We start from the raw sequence: 19548 nt of genomic DNA on the forward strand, positions 1-19548 counted from the left end.
GACACTGATAAGTGCTAAGGTAAAGACTATACACGAGGAAGGTGTCAGGGAAGAGTCCCTAAAGAGGAACGACTCTGCAAATTGCTTTTACAGAATCAAGATGGAAAAGAATATATATTTTATTTAAACAGCAAAACTCTTCCAAGTTAGTGTTTTACATAATAAATCTAGAATTGCTGTTTCCTTACCGTGTGATCTTGAAAGCTTCTCTGTGCTTCAGTCACTCCTCCTATATAATGCAGATAATCTTCCTTGCCACCCGCATGGCTCATAGAAGACTATTTATAGGGATAATGGGATGCGGGTGGTGTAGCTATTTAATTTATTTGGAAAAGAAAGATGCTATGTAAACACACAGCATCCTTATTATTCCAAGCGGTAGCATTTTGGATAATTACCGTATAATGCTGCGCCTTTGTGTGTGTGTGGTTTGTTTCTTTATAGAAAGGCAAGTGCTAATGTTAAGTTTCTCTAATAACTTTAGAAGCAATTTTAATCCAGCAGACAAAACAAAATAATCTTTAGAGTAAGTTAAATCCCTTTGTATTTGAGTAGATTTTGTTATTTACCAAGGTCTTAGGCAATTTCACCACAATTATGAAAAGTGGTGCCCAGCAAGCCCAGCTCTTCAGCAAATATCAGAAAGACACTGTTGCGGACAGCCTAGCAACTTCTTCCCAACAGATACAACTCAATCGTACATGTACGGGCACACGTATGTGTATGTGCATGTGTGTGTGTGTGTGCGCGCACACACAGGCCTGAGCCTGGGGCTTGCCAGAAAGAGCTGGGAACGAGCTGAAACTGGCTAGCATACCTGAGGCAGCTGTTACACCGTGGCGCCTGGATTCTTCTCTCAGACTCCAGGCTGGCTCCCCTCCTCCTCCACCTCCTTTTCATAGTCTCTAACTCTCTAACTGCCTTTCTTCTTCCTCCCTGCAACTTGGTCAGAGATTCCCATGGCCTGAGACTCTGGCCTTGTCCTGCCGCCAAACATTCTGGGACTGGCTGGCTGGGGAAAGAACCCACACTGGTGGGAACATGAAGTCTCAGAAAACAAAACAAAACAAAAAAAACGACCCCAAGAACTCTTATCTGTTTCATCTTTCCTTCCTCCCATTCATTCTCTTTCTTTCTCTCTCTCTCTTTCTCTTTCTCATTTTGATTTTTGTGCTGGAGATTAGCCCGGAATTGCCATGGCAACCAGGGAACGTGACAGTTCAAGGCAGATCTGCTCTTGGGTCCTGAAATTTGCTTTATCAACAAGACAGAGTCTATCAACTTGACCTGGGGCTTGCCAAGGCAGTCCAGCCATTCACAAATAAAAGAGGCAGCCTGTTTAAGGAGCCCATACGAATCTCTCCTTTCCCCGCAGAAGTATGCTGCTCCAGGAGATGCCAAAAGAGCAGGGAGGTTAATAGTAAATAGTTAGAAGAGTTTTTTAAAAAAACATTAGACAACAAGAAACTACTTTTTCAGTTCAATCTGGCCTCTCATAGTTTGAGGTAGTTTTCCATAGGCTGCCACTGGAAATGGATGCAATTGGTAGAGCCAACCAGAATGAAATGTTCCTAGGATGAAAAGAATGCCAATGCCAAACCAGCAGGGGAGAAGCAAAGAACCCTAGACCCCTGGAGGCCCTAGTGCCTTTGACAAGGGTAAAAGGTATGTATCAGCAGTGGAAAGGCCAATGATACTAATCCTAAGAAATAGTCTCTGGTTACATTTCAGGGACTCAAGGCCCACTGACAGAAAAGAGCAATTACTTACAGTCATACTTTTTTTTAATTTGACAAAGAACCCAATCATGATGGATTAGGTACATTTAATATCTCAATTAATAAGCCCTCTACAATATTAACATGTCAACTTGGTTCAAGAAATCCACTCCAGTTGATAGTCATCCAGGAAACGTCTTTCATACCCACATATTAAATTTAATCTGCCACCCCTGTTTTATAAGACTTTGTATTCATCTGCTGAAGAAAAGATGCTTATTTTATCATTCCAATTTAACAGCTTGCTTAGCAAAGTTGATAGGTAGGAGTTTAGAAGATATTCGTTGAATGCCTATTTTGTATATTTACAAAAGAGGTAGATTTAAGGGAGTTACCCAGAAGCAATATTTTTTTGTCCCACTGTTATCCTATTGGTCTTCCTTTCATTCGGCAGATTTATCTGTCATGAAGAATTTAAGTTTCATATTTTCCTCTGTCAGTTGTGAAAAGGCCTGTCAGCTGGGGCTTACACTACAGTTTGCCAAAAGGCCTATAGCACACAATGACAATACAATCTTATATTTGTGCTCCCAGTCTCCAGATAATCCCCCACTTTCCTCCTCTGCAGCCTAGTTATGATCAGGTTTAAGTTGCATATTGTGTTTTTAGCCAGATTTTGCTGATAAATGCTATCAGCAAGACTGAAATGAAATACAGCAGGTTTAGCTCTTATTACCAGTGTAAAACATGCCTTGCGAGTTTCGTGTGTGATATAGAGACAGTAGTTGCATAAAACCATTTAATTCACAGAAACTAAATATAGGAATGTTAATGGCTTTGGCTTTTATCCACTGAATGTTCGAAGATCTTTTATTCATATACCTGAAAATATAGACCTTTGATTAACATTCTATGGAGATGTGCCAGAGATACCAGGCCATTTGCCACATTGTTTCCAGGGTGGACTCAATTTTGAAAGAAAACTGTGCAAAGACTTAACATTATTTATCAATACCCTCAAACACAAGAGGTTATTGTTTGTACCATTTTTATATGCCATTTTTATTCTGAGTTCACATATATACCTAATCTAAGAAAGATTTACATTACCCACACGCTTGCAGAAACTACTTCATTCTAATTAAATAGAAACCATATAAATAAGTGGAGGCCTGAAAACCATTCTTTGCAGAACCTGCTGAGTCTGCAGCAAAATGTGAAGGACTAGTACATTAGAAAAATGTATCATTGTCTCAGCCAAGGAGAGAGAAGGGTTAATCATCATTCCTAGAACTCTGGAGTGGAACAAAAGCTTGCAGTCTGACACCAAAATAACATCACAATGAAAAGTGAAATTGCTTCTAAGTCTAAATTGCTTCATTTGAAAATTGTAGTGATACTGAGAACAATTATGTCACTTAAACTTTTACAGTTTTGTTTTTATAAATCAGTTATAAAACTATCATGTGGTTTAAATGCAATTATTTAATAAGGGCATTTGTAATTGTCCAACATAATCAATTATGCTTCAATCAGGCTCTTCTCTGAGACTGTATTTTTATTAGCATCTAAGTCTTTCTTATGGTAATACACACTTTTTGAAACAGCCAAATAAAAATCATTGTTTTCCAGAAAAGTTCTTCCCTCTCCCTTGATTGTAAAGCATTTCCCCACTGCAAACCGAAACTCAGAATTCTTTTTTTGCCCTTGTCTTAGAAACTAAACATCTACTCAAAGCATGAGAAGGGAAAACATATTGTTAAATAACAGGGGAAGTAAAAGTTGGCTCTTCAAGAGTCATGATAGTGTTGTCAAGTATGTTTTTCGAGCTGAGACAGGGGCTGGAGCCTGGGGAGCATGGAGTGGTGCCCATGAGTTACTCAGCAGGAGCCATGACAATGTTGGTACCACAAGTCACAGGTCATGACTTTGATTTTCTAAGAAGGAGGAGGATTAATTATGGGCTAAGTGTAGGGACACTCAGGCCTCCCAGAGACTATAGGATTTTAGTTGCTGTGTTGTGCAATTTGTGGGCTATTTGGTCCACTTTGGACAGCCTAGAGAACTATGTTTTCCCTCCAGATTTTAACTGAAGTCTCCGCTACTGCCTTATCCCTGTGTTTTGCTTGGTTTATCCTGATAGTCTGATCTCTATACTCACTGGCATGACTAAGAGGCTTCTCGTGGAGTTGGGCTCTCAGCTTCTACTTCCTCTCTCCCCACCCTTTTTCTCTTCTGTGAACAGACTCTTCCTTACTTTGACCTCTCTTTTGCTAAAGATTCTCACCATTTTATGGATATCAACCCTCTTCTCTCTCTGCTGTGCATCCTGTCATAAAAGATGATGCTCCTACTTAAAAGCGTTCCCTCATTTCAGATCATTCTTCAAGGGAATGGGTGAGTCCTGCCAGTGACTACAAGAGGTTTATCTTCAGCCACACAGATTCAGCATAAACTGGAACCGAGATCCCCACAAAGGCTTCACCATACAGGAGCCAGTGAGTTTGTTGTTTTGAAACCCAAATCTGCTAGTATATCTTCCTAGCTTAAAACCAGCTCATAGCATTCCCTCATTTTAGGGTGTAAGTCAAATGTCCTGCATTCTCTATCCCATCTAGTTCTAGTTCTCAAGTTTTTCTCACATGTTCCTTTCCATCACTCTTTGTTCCAGCCACATGGGCCTTCTCTCTAAATCATCTACTTCCTCCTCCAGCTCAAGGCCTGTCTGCTTGCTGTTCCCTCTGCTTCTGAGGCTTTCCCAGCCCAGCCCAGCCCAGACCTCATATTTCTTATTAGGCCAAGTCTTACTCATTCCTCTTTCCCCTTTCAGACCAAGTATGACTATGGGAAAACCAACATTGATACCCTGAGTCAAGCAGGTTCTCCCTGTTCTATGCTCTTACAGATGATGGACCTTTCCTTCAAATTATTCATTACTCTTGCAATGTTATATTTCTTTATTCTATTATTTGATTATTATCCCATTCCAATGGTCCTTTCTTGAGAATGGGGATCTTATCTTTGCTTTTCCTTATCTCTGTACACTATAGATACTCGGTTTTTATCTGTTGAATGAAGGAACTCTTTGGAGTTCATAGAAATTTTGTCCCAAAAAACACGGCAAGCAAATTTCCTAAACCTGGTCAAGCATAAGGTTTTGAGAGCACCCTCATATGTGTTCATGGAGAAATATACAATGAAAAATTGAAAACAGCCTAACCATCAAAGAAGAACAAATAAATAAATTGCACTATGTTCATAACATAACACCATGCAGCAGTTAAAATTAATGAATTAGGGCCATATGCATGCACCTGGCTAAATCCTCAAAGCACATACACAAAATGTGGCCATAATACAAAATATATATGTTGGTTTATTTTGCCTAGAATCCATGTAAGGAGTAGTCAGAAATACAACGATAATACAGGTATATATAAAGACCGGGGATGAAATCTAGGAAAAGTGGGAATATGAGGCCATCAAAGTTCTTTCCCTCCTTTCCATGTCATTCCCCAGCCAGATTACAGCAGGAGGAGTATAATCAATCTCTGCCTTTTTTGTCCACATCTCTACTATTTATCTTCTGGGGAAGTTCTTAATTGTACTTGGAAACAAATGCATTTCAACAGAGTGAAAATTAGAGAATCATTTATAAATGCAAAATGTAAAAGGAAATAAACTAGAGAATAATAATAATATAGAAGAAAATCAATAATCAATATAAAAAATGTTGAATTTAGTTCCTATTTTGAAATATTCTATGAAACTAAGTTGGAAAAACAAAACAAACAAAATCAAAGAAGATTTAGAATATCCCAGAGGCCTAACAGAAAGTTGAAAGTTAAGTAAAATAGGTAAGAATTTTCCAAGACCCTGCCCTTGACTCTAGACAGGGAGACATTAGGTATAGAAATGTCTAATGCATATGGCCTTACACATAGTGTAAGCTGCCTCCTTTTTGTGTGTGTATAGAATTGGAAAGTTTTAGACAACACTCTTTCCTAAAATATTTCCCTTACTCATTTCGCTATAATGCCTTCATATCCACTTTCCTTATTGATTTTGAGTCAATGCACTGAAGAGTCCTCCAAAAACCACAGAATTTTAGAATAACAGAAAGGCCTTTTTTATTTTTTATTTATTTATTTTTTTGATGAGATAAGGAAACTGATGCTTGAAAGTTAAGGTAACTTTGGAAAGCCACCCGCTGCAGCCCAGCAGTCTGGGAACCAGAACCCAGAAATCCTCATTCCTGTCCCATCGTTCTGCCCAGCACTCCACACTGTAATGTTATTATCTGGGGGCCGTTGAGTTAAGCCTGTAGCCTTTGTTAATGCTATGGATTGCATTCATTTGTCTGGGCAGTCACCCAGCTGGTAACTGAGTGGAAAAGAAAATATAAAATCCGATGAGGAGTGGTGTACACATACAATGGAATACTATTCAGCCTTAAAAAGAATGAAATTCTGATGCATGGTACAACACAAATGAACCTTGATGACATTATGCTAAGCCAGATACAAAAGGACAATATTGTATGATTCCACTGATATGAGGTACCCACAGGAATCACATTCATAGGGACAGGAAGTTGGATGGTAGTTGTCAGGGGTTGGAGGATGGCAGCATGGAGAATTAGTGTTTAATTGGAACAGAGTTTCAGTTTGGAAGAGGAAAATGTTCTAGAGATGAATGGTGATAATGGTTGCACAAGGTGATTTTACTTAATGCCGCTGAGCTATGCACTTAAAATGGTTAAAATGTTAAGTTTTATGTTATGCATGTTTTACTACCATTTTTTAAAGAAAATCAGATGAGGAGCCATGAATTATGAATTCCAGCCGAGGAAAGCACACTTGGTGGGAATTCTAGGCATCTAGAAGGCACTGGGAAAATATTAGGTGCTTAAGGTAGGTGGTGGGAAGAGGGCAAAGGGAGGAAATGAGAAAGGTCTAGACCAGCATAGTCCACTGGGACTTTCTGCCATGGTGGAGATGGTCTACATCTGTGCTGTGCAGTATGGCAGCCAGGAGCCACTAACCACAAGTGGCTACTGAGCATATGAAATGTGGCCCATGAGCTAAGGAACTGAATCTTTAACTTAATTTGATTTAACTAACTTACATTTAAATAGCACGGGTCTAGACTTCCTATTGTTGGTGATTTCAGTAAAAGTACTTGTATTTCTGCTTCTTTTGGCTCACTTGTTATAAATTCAAGCACTGTTCACTCATTCCTTCAGTTACCGTTAGGAGGTATAATGCATCTCTTGTGTGCTAGACTCTTGCTAAGCAATTGGGGTCATAGTAAGCAACGGGAATGCTCTACACTGCTGGTAGGAGTATCATTAAGTATAAGCCCTGCAAGAAACAAGGTGACGGTATGTCTTGAGGTGAAAGACATACCTTTCACCCACAGCTTGTATACCCTAGAGAAACCCTCATAGCTGCTCAAGGAAGCATGGACATGCAAAATCAGAAAAGGCTTATCAAGCTATGAAAGAAGAGATAAATTGGGCTTATGCTCATAAAAAATATTATGCAGTAGTTAAAATTAATGAATGAGTGCCACATCTACCTATGTGGCTAAATTCCAAAAACACAATAGTGAACAAAAAGAAAACTTCAATTGCAGGAGGATACACACAGGATGATATCATTATCACTTTTAAAAACTTCTAAAAAAAACCCCTGCATTATTGTTTATGGATACATCTGTATGTAATAAATGTCAAAACACACATGGGTGAAGTGACAGCACATCCAGGGTAGTGGATACTTCTGGCAAGAGAGGGAATGGAATGGGAAAAGGTACACAGAGGTCTTCAATCCATCTGTAGTATTCTGTTATTAAAAACCATCTTTTTATATGACAAAACCAGAAGGTGGATCCATTGGTGTTCATTATATTATTCGCTATACTTTAATGAATAGCTAAAATACTTCACGATAAAGAGGATGCAAATGAAATGGCCCCCCTGTTAAGAAGCACTCAGATTATAGGGGCACCATAAGTACAATAAAAATGGCCATAATATGTTAAAAGTGTTAATAGGGGCATGAGGTATATGAGGTGGGAGAGAAAACAGAGGAAGATGGAACTAACTCTGTCTCAAAGAGTCAAGAGGAGTCAAGAAGACTTCACTGGGTAGTTACACTCAAGTTCATTTTCTGAGGATATGTAGTTTAGTTGGGGGGAAAAACAGGAATATTTATTGGAGGCTACAAAGACAGTTTGTAGAAAGAGTGAGAGACTTCACTGGAGTCTAGAGCTGTCAGGGTAGAGGGAATGGCTGATGAAACCGATTGGAGTTGACTCAGGCTGTGTTCTGCCATCCAAACGTGCATGCGCGTGCACGCATGCGCACGTGTGTGTGTGTGTGTCATGGATGTGAGGGGGTAAAGTAAGAGGAGAGAATGAATGAGAACACAGCTAGGGAGACCCATGCTCTTATAATTTTCCCAGTGACAGGTCATGAGAGCCTGGAATGTGATGACAGCAGTGATGTGGAAGGGGCAGGAGTGGGAGGTATCCAGGAAGACTCTATGGGACTTGATGACTGTGGGACTAGAAGAGGTTCCTATCTTGAACAACTTTGGCTGATGATGACACTGACCTAGACGGTAATATGGAAGATGGAGAAGAAGCAAGGTTTCCCCAACCTTACAGTGAAAGGAGGAAAGGTGAGAAGATAATGAGTTTGATTTGGGATGTGTTGGCTTTGAAACCTCTCCAGGTAGAAATGTCCAGAAGGGAGCCATGGGAAGAAGAAGCATAGAGATAATGACTGGAGTGAATAACACAGGCAAAAGGCAGTCTGTAAAATGAGAAAAGAAGATTTCACTGGACAGCTAAGAAGGTGGATCATCACACTGTAGGCACGCTAAGCTCTTCCTCCCAGAGACAGGTCATGTATTGGCAGAAGAATCTGAAGACTTCTAATTCAACAGCAATAAAGAGAACTGAACAAAGGATGCCCTAGGGTTTGGCATCTGGCCTTAGCAAACTAGTGTAGCAATGAAAGCACCAACTTTATAGTTAAACTGACGTACATTAAATGCATTTGCCATTAAACTTTCATTCCCCACTTACTAGGTGTAAACTTGGGCAAGTCACCAAACCACTCTGAGCCTCAGTTTCTTCTTCTGGCAATGGGGATGATACCTTACAAGCTTGTGGTGAGGACAAAGGTGAATAATGTTGGTAAAATATTGAATACGTATTAAGTCCCTTCTCCTTTTCTTAGCTCTTACCATTGTGAATGCCTACACTTGTCTGATAACATTTTATTTAACTAATTACTTTTCCCTCAAAATACAAAGTATTACTGACCATAGAAGTTGTTGATTACTTGAAAACAGGGGCCATATCTTACCTGTTGATCAGTCAGGTACGTACTGAACGTTACTATTTTCCTAACAAGTCATAGACTACCAATAACATGTAGCACCATGCTAGGTACATTGTCAGTGAGCAATAAATAAATAAATGGCTTCTGAATTGAAGTGTACTGTAGTACAGCCAATAAAAATAAGCATAAAATGTTTTATGATTCAGCTTCATATGTAATCATTTGGTAACAACCTTGTTAAGCCCAAAAACATGCGTAGGCAATAAGTATATCATTTCATAAGGAAAGGAAAATAGAGGTTATTTGTTCAAGTTCACAGAAAAAAATTACCTCAGGGCCAGAAATAGACAGCAGTGAATCTAATGGTCAGTAAACATGGGGAAATCTCCCAGTAGTGTTTCAGTTATGGGCCCAGTGAGACATGAACAAACAATCCCTTAGGATTTCTAATGCAAAAGAACAAATATAAAAATAGAAGGCTGCCTTTCATGTAGTCAGTACCAAGTTCTCCAACCAGATTCTACACAGCAACTGGAGGACAGGGCCTCAGATCAAGGAAGAAGTGGGATTGGTTTGAAGGGATCCTATCTGGACTCAAGGAAAGTGACAATACAAATTATGGGATGGATCCACATCCTCGAGGTACATTTTTATATCTGTGCAGAAAAGTAAGCTGATAGCATAAACGGTCACCAAATAGGAAAGGAGATATGGTTTAATTTTTATCTTTGTGACTTGCTGCTTACATTCATTATGGAAAAAATAGGATTTAAGTCAGAGTTTAAGGTGGGCCAAGACTTCCCACCTTAGGGTTTAAGAAGCTTTGCCAGTTCAGAAATGAAGCTGGTGTATTGGTGAAAAGCAACCAAACAGAAGGAAAAGTGAGAAGACAAAGTAGAAAAGGAGATAGAGGTGGTCAACCGGGACAGAATTTGAGTCAGAGATATCTGTGGTATGTTCAGGTCAGAGGTTAAAATAAGAATAAAGTTAGAGACTCGTTTCTGGAGTAGACAGACTTGGGGGAAAAGAGTCCCAGAACTCTCCCCATTCATAAAATGCATCTATTATAAATACATATACACAGAAGATGTCCTCTATAATATTATTTCTACTTCTGAAAAAAATATGTGGCTCTTTTGATCTGAGATATGGAGGTGCTGGTAGGGGTTTGAGGGATGGCAGGACAGACAATTATGTAGTCAGCAAGCTGAGGTCAAAACCTGGAAAGTCAAGATGTCAGTGAGAGGCAGCAGGAGGAATTTCTCCCAGGAAACAGATAGCACAAGTAGTCTTTTTGTATTGTGGGTAAATTTTGTTCCCTAGAATACTTTCAAGTCCTAAACCCCAGTACCTCTGAATGTGACTGTATTTGGAAATAGGGTATTTGCTGATGTAATTCACTTAAGATGAGGTAATAATGGATTAGGGCTTTTAAGGTATCCTTATAAGAAGAAGCGTGAAACTTGGACACACTGATATACCGAAGGATAAAGTTCACGTGAAGATGGAGGCAGAGGCTGGAATATGTGGCTTCAAAGAACACTCCCGGCCAGCAATCACCAGAAGCTGAGAAGAGCAAAGAAAGATTCATCCCTAGAACCTGGTGAGGACACATGGCATTTCCAAAACCATGATATTGAACCTCTAGACTACAGAACTGTAAGGGAATAAATTTCTTCTGTTTTAAACCAACCAGATTGTGGGTACTTTGTTACGGCAGCACTAGGAACCCAATATGCCTTGCTGTCTGAAAGACTTTCAGCTGTGTGGTTGCCAGGTTTATGAGTCAACTGAGAAGCAGATTTTCACAGTCCGTGTCCTCAATCCATGTCCCTGGCATGACACTCCCCTCAAGCCTCAACCCTCGATCCCACCAGGCCACGCATCCCCTAGTGGAGCCAGGTTTGGTGAGAGCGCTGGTCCTCAGACAGTCTAGCATGACCAGAGAGTTCAGGCCTGGCCTTCTGGAACACATCTTTTCTGGGTTCTAAGGGCCAAAATTTTTCTCCTTCAGAGCCAAGGGCCCACAAATACCTGCACTTCAAATTCTTTTATAGCTTACTAGAGTAAGAGAAGGGTATGGTGTTTGGCCAATTAGAAGAGTAAGCATTTAAGTAAGTAGTAGGTGTTTTAAATCTAGGGAAACCTCTGGAGCAGTGACGGCATTTTACAGTCACTGAGACCTTAATGAACACCAATGTCTAGATTGCACCTGCATAAATTGGGTACAGATGCAGGTATTAGTATTTTTTTAAAGCTGCCAGTATGCAGTCAAGTTGAAAACTTGAACTAGGTGCTGGTCTGGGCGATAAGGAGTCTATCGTGGGTCCACCCAGCTATAAGATCATGTAGAAGGAAAGTTATTAAGTTATTAGATAGAAAATTACACCTGGTTTCTGATTGTCAAGGTTCTCTCAGAGGTACCTTTTGTGTTTTAAAACTAACATCCACCTTTCTCCCAAACACAAGGGTAGACCTAATTTTCTCTTTCTTCCTCATCTCCCACATCCAATCAGTTGCCAAGTTTTCTTGATTCTGTAAACTTTTCTCAAATGTACCTTCTTTATTTTTTTTTATTTTTTTATTTTTTCATTTTTGAGGCAGGGTCTCACTCTATCACCCAGGCTGGAGTGCAACGGCGCAGTCTCGGCTCACCGCAACCTCTGCCTCCTGGGTTCAAGCGATTCTCCTTCCTCAGCCTCCCTAGTAGCTGGAACTACAGACACGCGCCACCATGCCCAGCTAATTTTTGTATGTTTAGTAGAGACGAGGTTTCACTATGTTGGCAAGGATGGTCTCGATCTCCTGACCTCGTGATCCACCCACCTTGGCCTCCCAAAGTGCTGGGATTACAGGCATGAGCCACCGTGCCCGGCTGAAATGTACCTTCTTTCTGCATTCCTTTGGCCGCTGCCTTAGTTCAGGCTTACCGTTTCCTGCCTGGGATTCTGACAGCAGGGTAACTGGACCTTGCTTGTAGCCTTCCTCACTCCCAATTCATTCTCCAGTTGCCATGAAAATGATCCTTTAAATATACAAGTGTCGATGTTTTACTCTCCTGCTTAAACCCCTTCCATGGTTTCCCCTTTGCCTACACAGTAACTTCTGGGCTGGTCACATGACAAATAGAACTCCCCATAATTTGGCCCTTGCTTCCTTCTCTCCAGTGTCTTCTGGTGCACTTGTTCCTTGGACTTAATTCTTCATCCGTAGTTCACTGTGCTATTTCAGGCCTCAGTCTTTGCAGATGCTGGTGTGCCTTTGCCTGGTAAGTCCCTCCCTAAATGTACCCTTTGGCTTCCTGGAGTATTTACATTCCTTCTCCCTCACCAAGAAATCTTCCTAACACCTACTACCACTTACTGCTGCTATTCTATCACCTCTATGCTTTATACACATTTTTATTAAGGTCCACCCTGCAGCTTGATAAAATTTTGTAAGGGTTTGTGTCACCGAGATGATGAAATCCTTGAGAGAAGTTCTAAGTCTTACTTAGAACTTAGCCACTGGCAAAATATCAAATGTATATAAGCCTTCAAGTGTTGAATGAATTAATGGGAAAACAAGGAAATAAATAAATGTATTTGTCATCTGGAAGAATAACTGAAATTCAATCCATGAACTTGGTTTCCTAAAAGGGCAATAAGAGGTGGAGAAGTGTGGGGGTAGGGAAGCATTTAGGGAGAGAATATTTTGCTTGGAGGGAGAGATGATATTGGTTTATCAAATTAACCTAAGGAAGAAAGTAATAATAGTTATTCTGTTGTCAAGAGGTAACACTAGTGGGCATTGGGGCAGAAGATATTTGGTTTATCTACTTGCTCTGGCAGAAATCAGTTGGGTTTGGATATGGTTTAGATCTATATTTCTACCCAAATCTCATGTTCAATTGTAATCCTCAGTGTTGGAGGTGGGGCCTGGTGAGAGGTGATTGATCCTGGGGGCAGTTTCTAATGGTTTAACACCATCCCCCTGGGTGCTGTTCTCATGATATTGAGTGAGTTCTCACGAGATCTGGTTGTTTAAAAGTGTGTCACACCTCTCCGCTTTCCTCCTGCTCCAGTCATATAAGACATGCCTGCTTCCCCTTTGCCTTCTGCCATGATTGAAAGTTTCCTGAGGCCTCCTCAGCCATGCTTCCTGTACAGCCTGTGGAACCATGAGCCAATTAAACCTCTCTTTTTAATAAATCACCCAGTCTCAGACATTTCTTTATAGCAATGCAGGAACAGATTAATGCAGTTTTGTTTTAGTTTTTCAAAATGGGTCTATAAGTTGGGACTCTCCTCATTCTACCAGAATATTTTATTGCACAACCCTATCATACCAAGGAATACACACCTTCATAAAAATAGAAGATGTTCTTATAAATATTCAAGTAATTATGGTTACCTGAGATCACGCATAGCATGGTGCGAAATAAACTATTTAGTGAATGCATTAAAACCTGTTTAGTCCATGCACGGTGACTCACACCTGTGATCTCAGCACCTTAAGGGCCTGAGGTTGGAGAATAGCTTGAGTCTAGGAGTTTAAGACCAGCCTGGGCAACATAGTGAGACCTCATCTCTACAAAAAAAAATTAAAAAACTAGACCAGGCACTGTGGCTCACACCTGTAATCCCAGCACTTTGGGAGGCTGAGGCAGGTGGATCACCTGAGGTCAGGAGTTCAAGATCAGCCCGGCCAACATGGTGAAACTCCGCTTCTACTACAAATACAAAAATTAGCTGGGTGTGGTGGCCGGAGCCTGTAATCCCAGCTACTCAGGGGGCTGAGACAGGAGAATCGCTTGAACCCAGGAGGCAGAGGTTGCAGTGAGCCAAGATTCCACCATTGGACTGCAGCCTGGGTAACAAGAGTGAAACTCCGTCTCAAAATAATAATAATAATAAATTTAAAACATTAACAAACTAGCCATGTGTGGTGGTGTGCACCTGTGGTCCAGCTACTCAGGAGGCTGAGGTGGGAGGATTGCTTGAGCTAAGGAGGTCGAGGCTACAGTAAGCTGTGATTGTACCACTGCACTCCAGCCTGGGCAACAGAATGAGACCGTACCTCAAAAAAAAAAAAAAAAAAAAAAGTAACAAACAAATAAAAACCTGTTTAAACACCCAAAAGAGAAGTATCATTGAATTAGCTAGTTCGGGGTAACTGAAAAGAAGCCATTTTGATAATAAAAAGTCTGTGATGATGGTGGTCTGTTGTCACTAGATGTCTGATAGAAATTGAAGAAGATCTGAATTCTCATTGTCCCATATGCCTTTACTTTGAAGCCCTTACCACAATTCTGCATTTACAAGTGTAAGTTGTATTTGATTAATATATGTGTTCCTGACTCTATGATATATCAAGATGAGGACTTAGGTCAGGTTTTGCTCATTCATCTTCAGTTTTTAATATGGTATCCTGTATATTATAAACTCTCCAGAACTATTTGTCAAATGAATGTGCTGAGTAAATAGTTCAGTCCTTTAAACACTGCCTTTGGATAGATTATACAATGAAGGTGTCCCCTGATCTTACAGCATCTTATAGACCTATTCCTGATCCAAGAAGCCCTTGGAATCTTTTCTCCATTCTCTGCCTCATCTGTGCTACTCACATTGTCCTAGATAGTAGAACTTATGAAAGACACAAAATTATTGATTGCAGAAGCTTGAGAGGTACAGGATCTAAAAGTACAATTACGCAAGGTTGAGGAGCAGCAAATTCAACACCCACTAGATAGACTATTAAGCTATTTGGTGGACGTAAACATGGAATGGTTCATATCAGCTTCTAATATGATCTCAGTTGCCAAAAATGCCTTTTTCCTGGTCATTTTTCTATTATTCAAGAATGTATGATTTAAAAAGAACTTACAAGATTTAAACTGGGTTAGATTAAGTGGTAAGACTGTCCATGCTATAATGTTAGAACTATCAACATTTACCAAGAATAAGGTGGAGAAGGAATGAGCCAGAGGCAAACAGGTTATTTAAAGGTCTTCGGATGTTGCCAGCCTTGGACTACCAAAAAAAGTTGTAATTCTGATGCTGAGGAATGCTGTCATAATGGAGAAGTAGGACAAAAACTGTTTGAGTTAATCAATGAGTCCAGAATGTGCTGCACCACTTTAGGCCTTAAGTCATTGGAGGGTAGAGATCTTTTGGGATCTAATTGAATGCCCAGCAGGCTGATGCTGTGTCTCAGAAACTGGACTTTTAACTGGTTGGGTATACTTCTCCAGCCTGTCTTGTACTGCTTGTTCTGCCGGAGGCTAGCCAAAACCACGTGAATATGTACAATGTATTAGGCCAGGTCCTGAAAGTAAATTAAGATAATATCAAAGGGATCCTTTATAAATTGATGGAGGGAGGCCAGCCTATTGCATCATTCCTAATGTCATTCTAACCACAATAACTGTACCGTGTCCAAAGGTAGCTTTGCTTTTTCACTCTCACACTGGATTCCAGCTAGTTTGTGTGCCTCCCAGAGGTTGTTTGGTGTAGATGCTTAATGTACATCATTCATCTTACAAACTGGAGAGCATTAGATGGTGATAGTGTTGAGAACTGTTAGTCTTTTTGTAACCTCATTTTCCTACTTTTATATTATGTAAGAAGACTTAAAACCCAAGGAGGGGAGAGAGAAGAGCAAATGAGCCTTCATTGAAAGTCTGCCTCAATGAACTTCAGGAGTTGTTTTGTATCTGGCTTTTTTTCCTCTCAGATAACTATGGGATATTGACCCTTATTTACAGAATTATGCTAAGTTCTTTGTGTATATTACCTCATTTAATCCTCACAACACATCTCTGAGGAGTGTCAGTAGTAACTCCACTATATAGATGAGGAAACTTTGGAATTTGCTAAATGGTCATAGAGTCGGTTTCATAAGGAGATGTAAGAGATATGCTAGGATCCCTATCAATCTTGGTGCTATGGTTGTGGTGGAAAAAACGATCTAGAATTCAAAATGAATCCAGAATAAAGCCCAGACCAGCTTTTGCCTATATAGATGGATCAGTATGAGCTGGGGGAGGGGGGTAATCATAGGTAATTATTTTAAGAGACAGGGTCTTGCAACGTTGCCTAGGCTAGCCTTGAACTCCTGGGCTCAAGCAATCATTCTCCTTCAGCCTCCCGAGTAGCTTGAACTACAAGCATGCACCATTGTGCCCAGAAATAAGTAATATTAGTAAAAGCATGCAGACATAAAAGTCAGTTTTCAGGAATGCAATGCCATGCCATAGGGTTCAAATTACTAAGTGAGAGTGCAAATCCAAGGAAAACTGGGAAGAGAGCGAGTTAGCGACACAATTCTCTCTTTTTCATTCTTGGTGATCATCACTGGATTCTGGTCTTCAAAGACTGGCCAGATGAGGAGAATGATTTCTATAAGAAATCAGAGATCTGAGAATGAAGGTACTATCTAAGTCAATGACCCTGCATCAGAATTTCCCCACCTCAAATCCCCCAAGTCAAAATCTCTGCAAATATCATGTGGAAATATAAATAGGATAAAGGATGACAGACATGTTCATATGTATTAACATTTAAAATCCTTAAAAGCATCTAATCAACTACATGCCTGCTTAGAAAACAAAAAGACCAAGGGCATATTTTTGGAGGTATTCTATAGTTATGGGTATTGTAAATAAACATGCTTGTTGGGGATACCCATCCTTTGTCTCTTTTGTAAAGTCTATAATTCTGAAGTGATTGGCTGTCATTGCATTTTCTCCTCTTTTATTCAAAGTATGACCACAATAATTATTGAATGAGGTTAATCTTGGAAGCTGGTAAAAGGGGGCTGAAAGAGGGGAACTAGATAAGTGGAATTGTTGAACGCCTTTAATCTCAAAGCCTTCTGCACATTACAACTCACATTGAATCTTCCCTTTCAGAAGGCATCAAATTCAGAGAGGATAAGATGTGTGCATTTGATAGATGCCAATGTTTACCTTAAGACTGAAGTTCTGTTTCCTTTATGCGCAAGTTGTACCAGGAACAACCTCAGAATTGTTAAACACACTATAGTTTGCTTCTGCGGCTCTCTGTTTACTCAGTATTTCTTTAGAATTGTTTAGATCCCTGTCTGGAAGGAGTCATTCTACTTCTCAGACAATATAAAAAAAAATGTCAGAAATATCAGCCAAAGACGTGAGTTTATTCAAACAGAAGCAAAACTTGCTTGTGTATATTCAAATGAACTCATTTGGAAGCAGGATGTAAATTTCAGAACTATGTAAATAATTAAGAAAATCTTAAAGATATGTCAGTCTGGAATTCACCTAAAATTTGTTATAAAGTCCTTTTGGATATCATATCTTTTTGAAGGGACACTGGCTAAAAATTTAACATGGGTCTTTCAGTGGTGGTATTATATATAACAACTCATTTCTTATTTTGTAATTGACTTAATCTAGAGCACTCTTTCTCAAATGATTCCCTTTGCAATGTGCCAAACTTAGATTTTTCTACGTCTAAAATCCAGCGACAGATATCTTTTTTGCTCTGAATGAAAAAAATACTCAAGTATTTTTTTCAAGTATTTTCTTATTTATTTACAGGTGTTGTTTATCTGCTCATAAATGCTGATAGTCAAGAACAAAATGAACGAGTCACAAGATATTGAAAACAAAAATCCTTAGGAGCAGCTGATCCTGGTGGGCCAGGTTGGCTTCTTTGAGATGTGAAATTATGATTCTTTATCTTATTGCCTACGTCAAATGTCATCTGGTATGATAGGAAAAGTGTTCATATGATAGAATTATCTTCAGCAGTAGGTAAGAAGGTTCTCCAAAGAGCATGACACCTACAGGAACACACCCATACCAAAAATTTGAGAATTACTGATTTTGAGAACTCATTGCCCTTAATCACAAAGTCTTCCTTTGTCATTTTTGTTATGCATATACCTTCTGACCCTGTTTTCCTACTTCTAAGTGTCTGTCACATCCACCAAACAAAAATTTTTAAACACATGCACGTGGTGTTTATTATGGCATTATTTGTAATATTTAAAAGTTGTGGCTGGGTACTGTGGCTCACACCTGTGATCCCAGCCCTTTGGGAGGCCAAGGTGGGAGAATCACTTGAGCCTAGGAGTTTGAGACCATTCTGGGAAACATGGCAAGACCCCGGTTTCTACAAAAAATTTAAAAGTTAGCCAGCCTCAGCTACTTGGGAGGCTGAGGTGGGAGGATCACTTGAGCCCAGGAGGTCAAGGCTGCAGTGAGCTATGTTCATGCCAGTGCACTCCAGCCTGGGCAACAGAGCCAAACCCTGTCTCAAAAAAACAAACGAAGGAAGAAAAATTGCAAATAACTCAAACATAGGAGAATGTTTTGGTAAATCTTAGAACATCCATATAGGAGTTTTACAAAACAAAATAGCACTATTTATATTGATATGGATGATCATCAAAGCATAGATAAATAAATAAAAGTAAGCTGAAGAATAATCCATCTATATGATCACTGTATATGATGTATTTGGTACACATGGGGCAAGCGCTAGGAAATAAAGGGGGTCTTAGAAAAAGTTCAGAGATGTCACACACCAGACTCCAGGTGGGAGGGTGAAGTTGAAAGGGTAAAGGAGAACCTGAACTTCTTAATCTACATACTTCTGTGTTGTTTAAATGTATTCATAAATCATTTGTGTGCCTAAAAATAATTTTCAAAGAGAAATCACATGCTTTAAAAAAGCACATGTGAAGAAATTTCTTTCCTTTAGAATTTAGTGCCAGAAAAACTTGTGTTCAAATAAGAATTTGTTTGTGTTTCTTCAATTCTAATGGAAATAATTCAAGAATGTTTCCCTTCTAATTCTGCCTTTCAGGAAGCTCAGAATCAAAATGGATGCTCAGTTGGAACAGCCGCACTAGCCTGCCACGTTAGCACGTTTGCTACCACCTCTTTCTGCAGATCCCATTTGCAATTTCTGGGTTTACATCATCAAACTGATTTTCTATGTAATCTTCGTTATAAGCCTCTTCAGATGTTTTTAAAATGAAATGAGGAATACATTAATGAATAATCAAATGATTATTTTCATTGAGTTGGAAAGTCATTTCACGTTTCAGAATGGCTGTTAGTGACAGTTGACTTCTACCTAAATGTAACTCAATATTAGACATTCTCATCCTATAATATGTAACTCATCCCTAAAAAAAATAATCAGTGGGCTCCAGAACGCGCAGAAAAATATATTCAGGATTTTGCTTTTCCCCCTAGTACTGTCTAAGGTGGTTGTTTAGGTCTAGTGAGCCACCGAAGTTAATTATACCCAGAGGAAATACACAGACCTCAGGGATTAGATGGCAATGTATCTATTTATTGAAGTCCTCTGTGTGTGAAGTAAAATAGTCCTTAAAGAAGATTAAATGGAAAGACCACCGTACAGATTTCTACAGGCAAAGAAAGATAGTCTGCTTCAAACAGTGAAGTTTAAAAACCGTACATTTTTTAGAATACTGACAATCACA

At 39.6% G+C, this 19548-nt stretch overlaps 1 long non-coding RNA gene across 1 annotated transcript; it reads left to right on the plus strand.

The window, feature by feature from the left end:
• Window positions 1-1212: 1212 nt before the first annotated feature.
• On the plus strand, window positions 1213-19109 carry LOC129144595 (uncharacterized). Its single transcript, XR_008549040.2, has 4 exons — window positions 1213-1665; window positions 4096-4216; window positions 17630-17734; window positions 18903-19109. It is a non-coding gene; the product is annotated as an uncharacterized LOC129144595 (long non-coding RNA).
• The last annotated feature ends 439 nt before the right edge of the window (window positions 19110-19548 follow it).

The sequence above is a fragment of the Pan troglodytes genome, chromosome 6 (genome assembly GCF_028858775.2).
Source record: "Pan troglodytes isolate AG18354 chromosome 6, NHGRI_mPanTro3-v2.0_pri, whole genome shotgun sequence".
Lineage (NCBI taxonomy): Eukaryota > Metazoa > Chordata > Mammalia > Primates > Hominidae > Pan > Pan troglodytes.